We start from the raw sequence: 12878 nt of genomic DNA, 5'->3' as shown, positions 1-12878 counted from the left end.
ATAAAGTTATAGTTTTATGGGAATTATTGACTGCAAGTTTGTGAGGTTCTTTACCAGACGGTTGGCAGTTGTTTCCTGACTACGGTCCGGATATACATGCATTGAGGCACACTGAGATATTGACCTACGGGTATTGAGAGATATACAGTGGGGCAAAAAAGTATTTAGTCAGTCAGCAATAGTGCAAGTTCCACCACTTAAAAAGATGAGAGGCGTCTGTAATTTACATCATAGGTAGACCTCAACTATGGGCGACAAACTGAGAAAAAAAAATCCAGAAAATCACATTGTCTGTTTTTTTATCATTTTTTTTGCATATTATGGTGGAAAATAAGTATTTGGTCAGAAACAAACAATCAAGATTTCTGGCTCTCACAGACCTGTAACTTCTTCTTTAAGGGTCTCCTCTTTCCTCCACTCATTACCTGTAGTAATGGCACCTTTTTAAACTTGTTATCAGTATAAAAAGACACCTGTGCACACCCTCAAACAGTCTGACTCCAAACTCCACTATGGTGAAGACCAAATAGCTGTCAAAGGACACCAGAAACAAAATTGTAGCCCTGCACCAGGCTGGGAAGACTGAATCTGCAATAGCCAACCAGCTGGGAGTGAAGAAATCAACAGTGGGAGCAATAATTAGAAAATGGAAGACATACAAGACCACTGATAATCTCCCTCGATCTGGGGCTCCACGCAAAATCCCACCCCGTGGGGTCAGAATGATCACAAGAACGGTGAGCAAAAATCCCAGAACCACGCGGGGGGACCTAGTGAATGAACTGCAGAGAGCTGGGACCAATGTAACAAGGCCTACCATAAGTTACACACTACGCCACCAAGAACTCAGATCCTGCAGTGCCAGACGTGTCCCAGTGCTTAAGCCAGTACATGTCCGGGCCCGTCTGAAGTTTGCTAGAGAGCATTTGGATGATCCAGAGGAGTTTTGGGAGAATGTCCTATGGTCTGATGAAACCAAACTGGAACTGTTTGGTAGAAACACAACTTGTCATGTTTGGAGGAAAAAGAATACTGAGTTGCATCCATCAAACACCATACCTACTGTAAAGCATGGTGGTGGAAACATCATGCTTTGGGGCTGTTTTTCTGCAAAGGGGCCAGGACGACTGATCCGGGTACATGAAAGAATGAATGGGGCCATGTATCGTGAGATTTTGAGTGCAAACGTCCTTCCATCAGCAAGGGCATTGAAGATGAAACGTGGCTGGGTCTTTCAACATGACAATGATCCAAAGCACACCGCCAGGGCAACGAAGGAGTGGCTTCGTAAGAAGCATTTCAAGGTCCTGGAGTGGCCTAGCCAGTCTCCAGATCTCAACCCTATAGAAAACCTTTGGAGGGAGTTGAAAGTCCGTGTTGCCAAGCGAAAAGCCAAAAACATCACTGCTCTAGAGGAGATCTGCATGGAGGAATGGGCCAACATACCAACAACAGTGTGTGGCAACCTTGTGAAGACTTACAGAAAACGTTTGACCTCTGTCATTGCCAACAAAGGATATATTACAAAGTATTGAGATGAAATTTTGTTTCTGACCAAATACTTATTTTCCACCATAATATGCAAATAAAATGTTAAAAAAACAGACAATGTGATTTTCTGGATTTTTTTTTCTCAGTTTGTCTCCCATAGTTGAGGTCTACCTATGATGTAAATTACAGACGCCTCTCATCTTTTTAAGTGGTGGAACTTGCACTATTGCTGACTGACTAAATACTTTTTTGCCCCACTGTATATAGGTGTCTATGCATGACTATGTTTTTAACATTCCTGATTTATATTTTCATGACTATGAAAATTGTAAGTTCACACTGAAGGCATCAAAACTATGAATTAACACATGTGGAATTATATACTTAACAAAAAAGTGTGAAACAACTGAAAATAGGTCTTATATTCTAGGTTCTTCAAAGTAGCCACCTTTTGCTTTGATGACTGCTTTGCACACTCTTGGCATTCTCTTGATGTGCTTCAAGAGGTAGTCACCGGGAATGGTTTTCACTTCACAGGTGTGCCCTGTCAGGTTTAATAAGTGGGATTTCTTGCCTTAGAAATGGGGTTGGGACCATCAGTTGTGTTGAGCAGAAGTCTGGTGGATACACAGCTGATAGTCCTACTGAGTGGACTGTTAGAATTTGTATTATGGCAAGAAAAAAGCAGCTAAGTAAAGAAAAACGAGTGGCCATCATTACTTTAAGAAATGAAGGTCAGTCAGTCTGAAAAATTAGGAAAACTTTGAAAGTGTCCCCAAGTGCAGTTGCAAAAACCATCAAGTGCTACAAAAAAACTGGCTCACAGGAAAGGAAGACCAAGAGTCACCTCTGCTTCTGAGGATAAGTTTATACGAGCCACCAGTCTCAGAAATCGCAGGTTAACAGCAGTTCAGATTAGAGACCAGGTCAATGCCACACAGAGTTCTAGCAGCAGACACATCTCTGCAACAACTGTTAAGAGGAGGCTTTGTGCAGCAGGCCTTCATGGTAAAATAGCTGCTAGGAAAACACTGCTAAGGACAGGCAACAAGCAGAAGAGACTTGATTGGGCTAAAGAACACAAGGAATGGACATTAGACCAGTGGAAATCTGTGCTTCGGTTTGATGAGTCCAAATTTGAGATCTTTGATTCCAACCACCGTGTCTTTGTGCGATGCAGAAAAGGTGAACGGATGGACTCTACATGCCTGGTTCCCACCGTGAGGCATGGAGGAGGAGGTGTGATGGTGTGGGGGTGCTTTGCTGGTGACACTGTTGGGGATTTATTCAAAATTGAAGGCATACTGAACCAGCATTGCTACCACAGCATTTTGCAGCGGCATGCTATTCCATTCGGTTTGTGTTTAGTTGGACCATCATTTATTTTTCAACAGGACAATGACCCCAAAAACACCTCCAGGCTGTGTAAGGGCTGTTTGACCAAGAAGGAGAGTGATGTGGTGCTATGCCAGATGACCTGGCCTCCACAGTCACCAGACCTGAACCCAATCGAGATGATTTGGGGTGAACTGGACCACAGAGTGAAGGCAAAAGGGCCAACAAGTGCTAAGCATCTCTGAGAACTCCTTCAAGATTGTTGGAAAACCATTTCCGGTGACTACTTCTTGAAGCTCATCAAGAGAATGCCAATAGTGTGCAAAGCAGTCATCAAAGCAAAATGTAGCTACTTTGAAGAACCTAGAATATAAGACATATTTTCAGTTGTTTCACACTTTTTTGTTAATTATATAATTCCACATGTGTTAATTCATAGTTTTGATGCCTTCAGTGTGAATTTACAATTTTCATAGTCATGAAAATACAGAAAAATCTTTAAATGAGAAGGTGTGTCCAAACTTTTGATCTGTACTATACATACACATATACATTCATACATACATACACATAGATACACATACGTGAATTAACACGTACATATACATACACACACTCATATTCACATGTATGCATATAAAAATATACAAACACACACACATACTAATCTTTTATATTAGGTTTTCAGGGAACAGTGGATGAGGTCTGCCATCTTGTTGGTAGATAAGATAAAAAGTGCTGGAGAACCCACTATGGAGGAGGAGGACACACCAGAGAGGACTGATATCAGCTCCTTGCTGCTGCAGTGCTGTCCTGTGCAGGGAGCTTCCTCCCTCCACCTCTTCTCTGTGGGATGCTGCTGTGAATGTAACAATGGAGGGAGTAGAATACACACTGTAAGTCCTGCTCTTCCACTATTGTTCCCTATATGCTGTATGGCTGTGCCCCTTAATGGTACAGATGAATACTCATCATTGAGATGCGCCATACTGGAAGCCAGAGACAGCAGCCAGTGGGCGCTCTCGCCAGTCTTGTGATAGAAATTGTTGATTGCCCAGTGTCTCTGTTCCTGCATGACGCGCCTCCTTTTTCAGTGGAAACACTTGGCGCACTGCCTACTTCCCGACTCTTAGTATCAGAAAGATTATAGGCTGGAGAGAGAGGGGCCCGGTGTTAAGCAGCACTGGGCCTTCTTGACTGAGTGGCCCCATAACGGCTGTGTGGACTGCTACTATGGGCAATACACCACTGCCTGCGGCCCGCTGCAACGGCACCAGTGGTATGTCCTCCACTGAGCCTCACTATTGCCCTCTGCCACTTAGCCAATGAATTTGTGACCCATATCCTATGCGGCATGATGACATTAAAATTAAAGCATACCTGTCATTTCATGTGACTTTTCAGAATAGGCTGCCATGTTAGGTTTTTACATTAAGAATAACACAATTTCTGGCCATGATATGACTTATATCCTGCATTTTTCACCAGTTTTCCTCTCTGCAGGGTCTATCTCCAAATTTCAGTTGTCTCTGGGCTACTAGGTAGAGACTCACTGCTATTATGTCTCCCATATACTGTACACACAGAGATGAGGGATTCCAGCTCTCCTTCTGCTATTGCAGCACCCCAGGGTCCTGGTCGTTGCAGTAATATCATTCTCCTCTAGGGGGGAGTAATGTTACATCTGAAGGCAATAAAGGAGATCCCTTTACCAGGTATCACAAACCATTCAACAAACTTCACACTCCAGTCCACCAGGGGGAGCTATGCTCCTATTTATTAGGGCACTCTTCACAACTAGGTAAAACTGGTGGTCTAGATAGGAAGTTAGTCAGAAGCTGACTGGGCTTCACCCAGGCAGTATCTGTGAGGCAGACAGAGGAAAGGAGGAACATCTAGCAGTTGCCGTCAGAGGGTCTCTGACAGGGGTGGCATCCTGTCAGAGGCCTAGACAGAAAGACACGGAGCTGCGACTGCCTACCGATGCGGCAGGATCCTAAGGAAGGACACAAAAGAGAATGGTATTGTAGAGGGTGAGAAACGAAGTCATAGCAAAAGGAGAGGAAAACCAGAAGGAGTTCTGCCCTATACAGGCTGCCTCCTTCCGAGGCGCAGGATCCGGTAGCCGGAACACCGAGGGAGCAATAGTCTCCATGCCTTGCTCCAGAGACTGGCAGGCAGCTAATTCCACGTTACCTGCCCGACCTATACCCAGGAGGCACAGTGGCAACTTCTGGGGGCTGGGGCGTGCTAGAGTCCCTGTAAAAAGCCTCAGGCCACCAGTCATATGGGTTGTTCTTATCCATCTGGGGGACAGAGAGAGAGAGAGACATAACATCTAAAACAGTTGTGAGGACCTTATGAGAGGCTCAGTAGTAAGGTACTACAATATCCATGCACTAGAGGAAGGCTACTGATTTCCACCTGGATAAGGAGACTCTGGATTTGCCATCGGACCGGCCAGACTCTGCCTGCCCTGTGATCTGGTGCTCTGGACTGTGGACGCTGAAGCCTTCAGTAAAAGGTAAAGAGACTGCAACCTTGTGTCCTCATTCTTCACTGCGCCTCACACCATCCACCATCTACATACTGGGAAGCCCTGGTGAAACACTTCACCTGTGGGAAGGTATACCATCTAGCTGCCATAACATCACCTCAGCGGACGCCTAAGCAGCGTCGGTGACCCTGACCGAATACCACAGGTGGCGTCACGAACATTATCCCTTTAAAGACCTTTCCCCATTTCTACACGGACGTCCCTGGGGCCACTGGCCGGGTCAGCTACCGTGATATCCCCCTTGAGAACCGAAGGACCCGGTACCGAGTACCCCACTGCTCTTAGGGGGGCGATCCACTTTGCTAACGAGCAGCGGCACAGCATGGAAGACAACATACAGCAGTACTGAGCTGTGTAGCTATGAACCCAGCTGTGGACTGAGACAATACACTTGCTAGAAAGCAGCATCCTCATTGTGATTCTTTTTCCCACTTAATCTCCTCCTCCTCTCCTCATCAGTTATTTGGTTTGGCACACAGTATTTCAATGTGAATTATGAATTGTTGGCTTTGGAGACCAGAATATATTTTACAAAATTGCCCTCAATCAGGTCAAATAATTTGGACAGAGAACTCAAATATCAGATAACAACAACAAAAAAGAACTGAATGCTCATGGAATATAAATATACATTTTTATTAGAAATAAATTAAAAATAATAATTAAAATACAGAGGCTTGCTAAGCTAAATGGGAGCAACAAAAAGACCTGATGAATGAAGTGCAAAATACATAGTTAAAGGGTAATATTTGTGTGCAAGTATTACAAAAGTTCAGTCATATAAAGTCCCAATATTATACAAAATATACACTTTCCATAAACAAGCAGAAGTATCAATGTAGTCTTACCCCAAACTTACAAGCCTGCACAACAGAGAGGCTGAAAACAGCCAAGCAATTGGTCTGCTGTGATTTAGGGCACTAACCTTTTACTAAATTACTTCGTTCAGCACCTTGAGCAAGGTCCAGTACCTGAAAGCCAGTGCAGCTTCTGTGCTAAATGTGGGATAGCAGATATGGTCTTCATGGAGTGTCAACTCAAGTAAAAGTGTCAAGAGCAGTTCAGCAACCTTTGTCGACTTGGTCAAGGCTTTCAATACAGTCAACAAAGACGGCTTGTGGAAAATCATAGAAATGTTTGGCTGCCTGAGAAAGTTCATCTCAATTGTCCGGCAGTTTCATGACGGTATGATGGTGAAGGTTCTAAATGATGGAGAAGAAGGCCTTCCCTGTTATATATGGCGTAAAACAAGGCTGAGTACTCAACCCAAACCAGTAGTTATGTACCAACCTGCTCCAGGAAAACCATATTGAGAGCCAAGTATTAAGTTGAAGGAGCACAACCTCAAAGCAGTTGACAACTTCACTTAACTGGGCAGCACACTATCACACATAGTGACCATAGACAATGAGGTCAACAACAGAATTTCCTATGCCATTGCCGCCTTCAGGAGACTCCATAAGAACGTCTGGGAGCTGAGGGGACTCATCATTATTACCAAGCTGAAGGTCTACTGTGCGGTGGTCCTTACCACACTTCTTTATGCCAGTGAGACCTGGACTGTCTACAGCCGGCATGCTCACTCACCTGAGCTGTCTCCATAGACTTCTCCACATCAGGTGGTAAGACAATGTCCCCGACACGGCAATCCTGGAACAAGCTCGGTTCTGTAGCATCTACACTCTTCTGCTGAAAGCCCAAGCCAGGTGGGCTGAATATGTGGTCAGAATGCCAGACAGAATATGTGGTCAGAATGCCGTACAGAATAAACGTGTCAGGGAAAGCAAACAGTCGGGGGCAGAAGAAACGCTACAAAGACTGCCTTAAAGGGAACCTGTCACCCCGTTTTTTGAGATTGAGCTATAAATACTGTTAAATAGGGCCTGCGCTGTGTGTTCCTATAGTGTATGTAGTGTACCCCGATTCCCTATGTATGCTGAGAAATAACTTACCAAAGTCGCCGTTTTCGCCTGTCAATCAGGCTGGTCAGGTCGGGAGGGCGTGGTGACATCGGTGGTTCTTCCTCAGCTTTACGTTGGTGGCGTAGTGGTGTAGTGGTGAAGACACAGCGCGCGATCTGCGCTGTAATCCCTTGCATCGGTGGGGGCGGCCATCTTCCTGGGGCCGCGCGTGCGCAGATCGAGTGCTCTGCTGCACGGGGCTTCAGGAAAATGGCCGCGGGATGCCGCGCGTGCGCATTAGAGATCGCGGCGGCCATTTTCCCAAAGCCGAGTTTGCATCTCGGCTTTGGGAAAATGGCCGCCGCGATCTCTAATGCGCACGCGCGGCATCCCGCGGCCATTTTCCTGAAGCCCCGTGCAGCAGAGCACTCGATCTGCGCACGCGCGGCCCCAGGAAGATGGCCGCCCCCACCGATGCAAGGGATTACAGCGCAGATCGCGCGCTGTGTCTTCACCACTACACCACTACGCCACCAACGTAAAGCTGAGGAAGAACCACCGATGTCACCACGCCCTCCCGACCTGACCAGCCTGATTGACAGGCGAAAACGGCGACTTTGGTAAGTTATTTCTCAGCATACATAGGGAATCGGGGTACACTACATACACTATAGGAACACACAGCGCAGGCCCTATTTAACAGTATTTATAGCTCAATCTCAAAAAACGGGGTGACAGGTTCCCTTTAAAGCGTCCCTCAAAATTCTGGGAGTCAACATCAACGAATGGGAGAAGCTTGCCCTGAACCCTCTAGCTTGACGAGGCAAGATCACCTTGGGTGCTCATGCAGCTCAAGACAGGAAAATTCTTAAGGCAAGACGTGCTTAAGCCACAAGCAGTATCTACTGTCTACATCTACCTATGTCTTGTGTGTGGGCGAGCCTACAGGGCCCGGATTGACCTCCTGAGTCACCTCCAGACCCACATCCACTGATCCTCCTATAAGCCTTGAAGTCATGGTCATCCTTGACTATGAAGAACGAACAACTAGGACTAAGCACTTGTCTCTTGCTCAATTTCCATATAACCATGAAATATTGTAAACTGTTCAGATAGTCATGAAGTGGAAAATCATACAGTGTTTTTTTAATATGATTTTATTCATGTAATCTTCAGCACATTTCTCCTTCCTTGTGTCTTGCTGACCTATCCATCTGCTTTATTCTCCGGCATACCATATGCGCCGTCAATATATTTGCATGCGTTTTATACAATGGTAATGTAAGTTCATTCTTGTGGAAAAATGTGAGTATTTATTTTTCCTGTTCAGTAAAATTGAGTCATTTACTTTTGTATTTCTTCATCTTATATATATATTTTTTTAATGTGAAGTCTTTACTGTGAGTTCAGACATCTGAAGCAGAATAGGCCTCATCTAACCGCTCCTTGTTACCTATAGCGGCCAATCAGGGGGCAGCTTTCTTTCTGTAAACTGCTTTGGAGCAATGAGAGATGCACTGTGATTTGTTGCTATGGGTAACGAGGCCTGTCAGTTTATTTTGAGAGATGAGGCCTATTCTGTTTTTTGTTTTTCTCTCAGATTGTTTTGTTAAATGAATCCCGGTGTCGCTCGCTTAACTTTCCAAGTCTTCTGAATGGCAAAACTGCCTAAATCCACAAGTTAGGACTGTAGAAAAGCTATTCATACCTAGAGTTTGTGCGAATCGATAGTACCTAGTCCATCGGCCATGTCAATCTGTGGCCGCTGAGTGGGAGCCCTGAAACTGTCTCCTAAATGATGACATCCTGGGCTTTTAATTTGATCAGTTGGCCTGGCGCGACGTCATCGTTGCGGTGTGGTGCACTTGTGACGGCAAGTCAAAAGAATTGCCAAGGATGTTGAGGAATCAGGTCCTATGAATCAATTTCGCCCGAAATCTATTCATAATGATTTTAATTTATTATGATTTTCACAAAAATGTGAGATTCTGGTAAATCAGAAATTTTGGGGTTTTGATGCACAAGTCCAGCAAAATGGCGGCCACGAAGACGTTAAAAAAAACACACGTTATTCTCAACTGTCCGTGGCCCTTACGTGAAATCTTGACGTCGTTTCTTCTTCCGTGCCGGTCTTCACTTTTTTTTCGGACAGTGATTGTCCTCATGTAGGGAGTCACATACGTCATCGACTTCAATGACATGCGTCACCCCATCCATGTGGAAGCCATGTTGGAACATGCTAATATTTTCTAACAGTGAATATAAATAAAAGTACTGTCTGAACCCAAAACAGATGAAGGATTAAAGGAGTTTTCTCTTTTAGAAAACCAGTTTTTATATATTTATTACGGTATTCTAAGTCATTAGAGAGGGTACTGTGCTCGATACTGTGCGTGGTGGGACAAAAAAAAAGTCATTTTACCTCTGGAGGACCTGACTTGTACTGTCTTACCCACAGAAAGTAATAAACATTATTTAATGCTTTATTTCTTCTATGGTAGCGTTGCAAAAGAAATACTTATTTCCAGGTCCTTCTGCAGATTACCGCAGATTACGTGTGTTCCTAGGAGCAGAACAATCTGTAGTCATTTCATCATTGGTGAGCGCTTCTTACAAAGAGGAATTTCCTAAAAGGACAACCTCTTTTTAGCAATTTTGACTAAACAATTTCATATTTTAAGCTTTTTTTCATATATCACAGTAATTTAATTTAATATACTTGTTCTGCACCTATTGAAACCTATTTAATCTGGATTAGAGGAATGTTACAGTATTAAAGAGGCTGGCCACTTTAGGACTAATTGGTGTAACATTAATGGATGTGTATTTCTTACTAATTTAACCCTGTGTGTAGAGCTTCATGAATTTTTTTTTTTTTCAGAGGATCTGTTTTGCTCTTCCTTTATACTTGCTACTCCCCTAAGCATTTTTTTTTTTTTTTTTTTTTTTTTTTTATAAAATCGGGTTTACAATTCCAGCGTTATGGGCCTATTTATTTAATTCTAATTGTTATGGTCTTTGCCAAGGTGGTGGTGCTTACAGTGTAATGCAAGGCAGCCTAAAGACACGCCATGGAGGATCAGGTGAACTTCAACCCTTTGCGAAAGATCATTAAAAAATAGCACTAAAAAGCCCCTCTCTGGAACCATCAAAATTAGCAGTGACTAAATAGCGCCATACTGTATCTCTGGAACTATATGGCGGATCAAAAACAAAAAGACAACAAAATATGATTACTGAGGGGAGCAGCAGGAATACGTTCAGGGCAAAAATGTACCACATGTGACATGGTGACAGGTTTTTAAGCCATGCTCCTTTGATTAGGCTACGTTCACATTTGCGTTGTGCGCCGCTGCGTCGGCGACGCAACGCACAACGCAAATAAAAACGCACCAAAACGCACGCAAAAACGCTGCATTTTGCGACGCATGCGTCCTTTTTTGCCGAAATTTGGACGCAAAAAAAATGCAACTTGTTGCGGTTTCTGCGCCCAACGCTTGCGGCAAAAAAAACGCATGCGTCGCACAACGCAGCACAACGCATGTCCATGCGTCCCCCATGTTAAATATAGGGGCGCATGACGCTGCGTCGGGAAACGCTAATGTGAACGTTACCTTAGACAGGATTCTTTGCTTCCTGCAGTGCACTTTTGTCCATGAGTTGATGGAAAATGATGAGGCATATGACCAGATATATTTATTCAGCCTTCTCCATTGAAACACGCGCCTTCTCACTGCGCTTACTCTAGAGTCCTACAGGCACAAGCTCAGTGGGTAAGCGCAGTCAGTTTCAATGGAGGAGGCTAAGTGTAATATCTGGTCATATGTAGACATGAGGATCCCTCTTTATTTGGCTCGCTAATAGAGCTTACCAAATAGCTGCAGTGGGAACCTGGATAGCTACCCAAAAAACAGCTGTTCAGCACCGCAGCTGCATGTGTCGCGGCTGTGCGACAGTCACAACACATGGAGTCATATGCCCATCTATACTTTAGACGAGAGCAGACATAGAAAAAAAAAGATAGGTCTCTTGCCATCATTTTTTTTATCTGGTATAAATGTGTTAAGATAGAGTAACCACTGACTCGGGAAAATAGGTCACAAACTAACAACTGCGACTGACCCTCCCGGTTCCTTTACAGACAGTCCCTTGTGGTTCCTGCATGAGCAGAGATAGCCCTAACCATAAACTAGAAGATGGCAGTCTAAACTGCCTAAAAGGCGGCTGAGCGCTTCACGTTCCTCCTAAAGAACCGGAGGGCAGAGCGGAGTGTGAATTACCCACAAAAGGCAAAGTGTGCTGATAAAAAGGAGAGATTCCAGAGTGAGCAGCTGATAAAAAGGAAAGACCCAGAGTGAGTAAAGTAAATCACAATATACAAAATAAAGTAAAAAGTTCGTAATGTTAGATTATATGTCGCCTACTTCCTAAATAGAAACGGAAGGTAGGTGCAGATTAAATAACACAAACAACAGAGAGATAAACCCTAGCGGCTTTATGCTACATCAGAGTGGCTGAACATCCACAAAAACTTATCAACAGCAGGAAATGACAGCAGGGGGAAAGAATACAAAGCCCCACACAAAAGGTGATAGGGCAGAAAAATGAAAAACAGCGCCAAATTCAGGGACTTTTAGAGCACTTAAAACAATGACCTATTAAGAGCAATTGAAAGGTCAATTTTTAGTAAAAGTAAAAACAATGCAAATAGAATACATTAGTAAGTAAAATGCATTACACGGTTTTTAATATTTGTCCTAAAATGTCTATTACTCTTTATATTTACACTATATATAACTTATACTGATATTTTATTAATTGGAGATTTAAATTTCAGGTTCAGCAAACTGGACAGTGAAGAGACAACCGCAGACAGGAAGTTTTCTGAGGGATGAGGAAGAGTTGTCAGTAGACATACTGATACTTCGTAAAGGTGAGGAGATCTTCATGAGTCTCTACATATTTGGGGATGAGCATGCGTCTAGGGTAATATAGGGAACTGTACTGGGTGCACTGGTAAAGCGGTCACGTCTGTTGAAGATGCCAAAATGTCTCGCTGGACCAGTGGACCAGCAGCTTCAAGTTACTCCTCTGGGACAGCATAATCTAGGATTTTCCAACCTTTCCCAGTTACATTAAGGATGTCCATGATACAGGACACTTTTCAAAGACCCTTACTCCACGCACCTCATGTTCTCCACTGCGTGGCCTCCAATCCTGCTGATCTCCGGTCTTGTCATTCTATTACCATGTCCGCAAAGAAGTGTGCTGGCCTGGCAGTGTCCTATCCTAATATGTGGTTGTTATAGCCATAGACATGACATCCCTTTTTTTAATCCGTTATATATCTTAATGTACCGAGTAAACATCAGAGAGACACATCTAATTTTTGAGAGAAGCATGGGATTTTGGAGATATATAGTTATTTACAGTTTGATTACCAAATGGTATTTTCATTTAAAAAGTGGTTGAACTGCTGCCAGGATAACGTGAGAAAGCCTGTGAGTCTGGCATAGGGTAAGCATTTGAGTAATTTTATTTCTGCTACATCATAAAAATATCTTGTGAACCCTCCATTCCCCACCTACTCATAA

General features: G+C 43.7%; 1 protein-coding gene across 3 annotated transcripts in view; it reads left to right on the top strand.

The window, feature by feature from the left end:
* The window catches only part of RAB27B (RAB27B, member RAS oncogene family), a 267644-nt gene that overhangs the window by 135488 nt on the left and 119278 nt on the right, over positions 1-12878 (top strand). For all 3 annotated transcript variants that reach the window (XM_069746026.1, XM_069746029.1, XM_069746028.1), the window contains one exon: positions 12122-12217. The gene's annotated coding sequence lies outside the window, so the exon portion shown is untranslated. The remainder of the gene's footprint in view (positions 1-12121; positions 12218-12878) is intronic.

This window comes from Ranitomeya imitator, chromosome 1 (genome assembly GCF_032444005.1).
Source record: "Ranitomeya imitator isolate aRanImi1 chromosome 1, aRanImi1.pri, whole genome shotgun sequence".
In the NCBI taxonomy this organism is placed as follows: Eukaryota; Metazoa; Chordata; class Amphibia; order Anura; family Dendrobatidae; genus Ranitomeya; species Ranitomeya imitator.
This window is presented reverse-complemented; position numbering and strand designations above follow the sequence as displayed.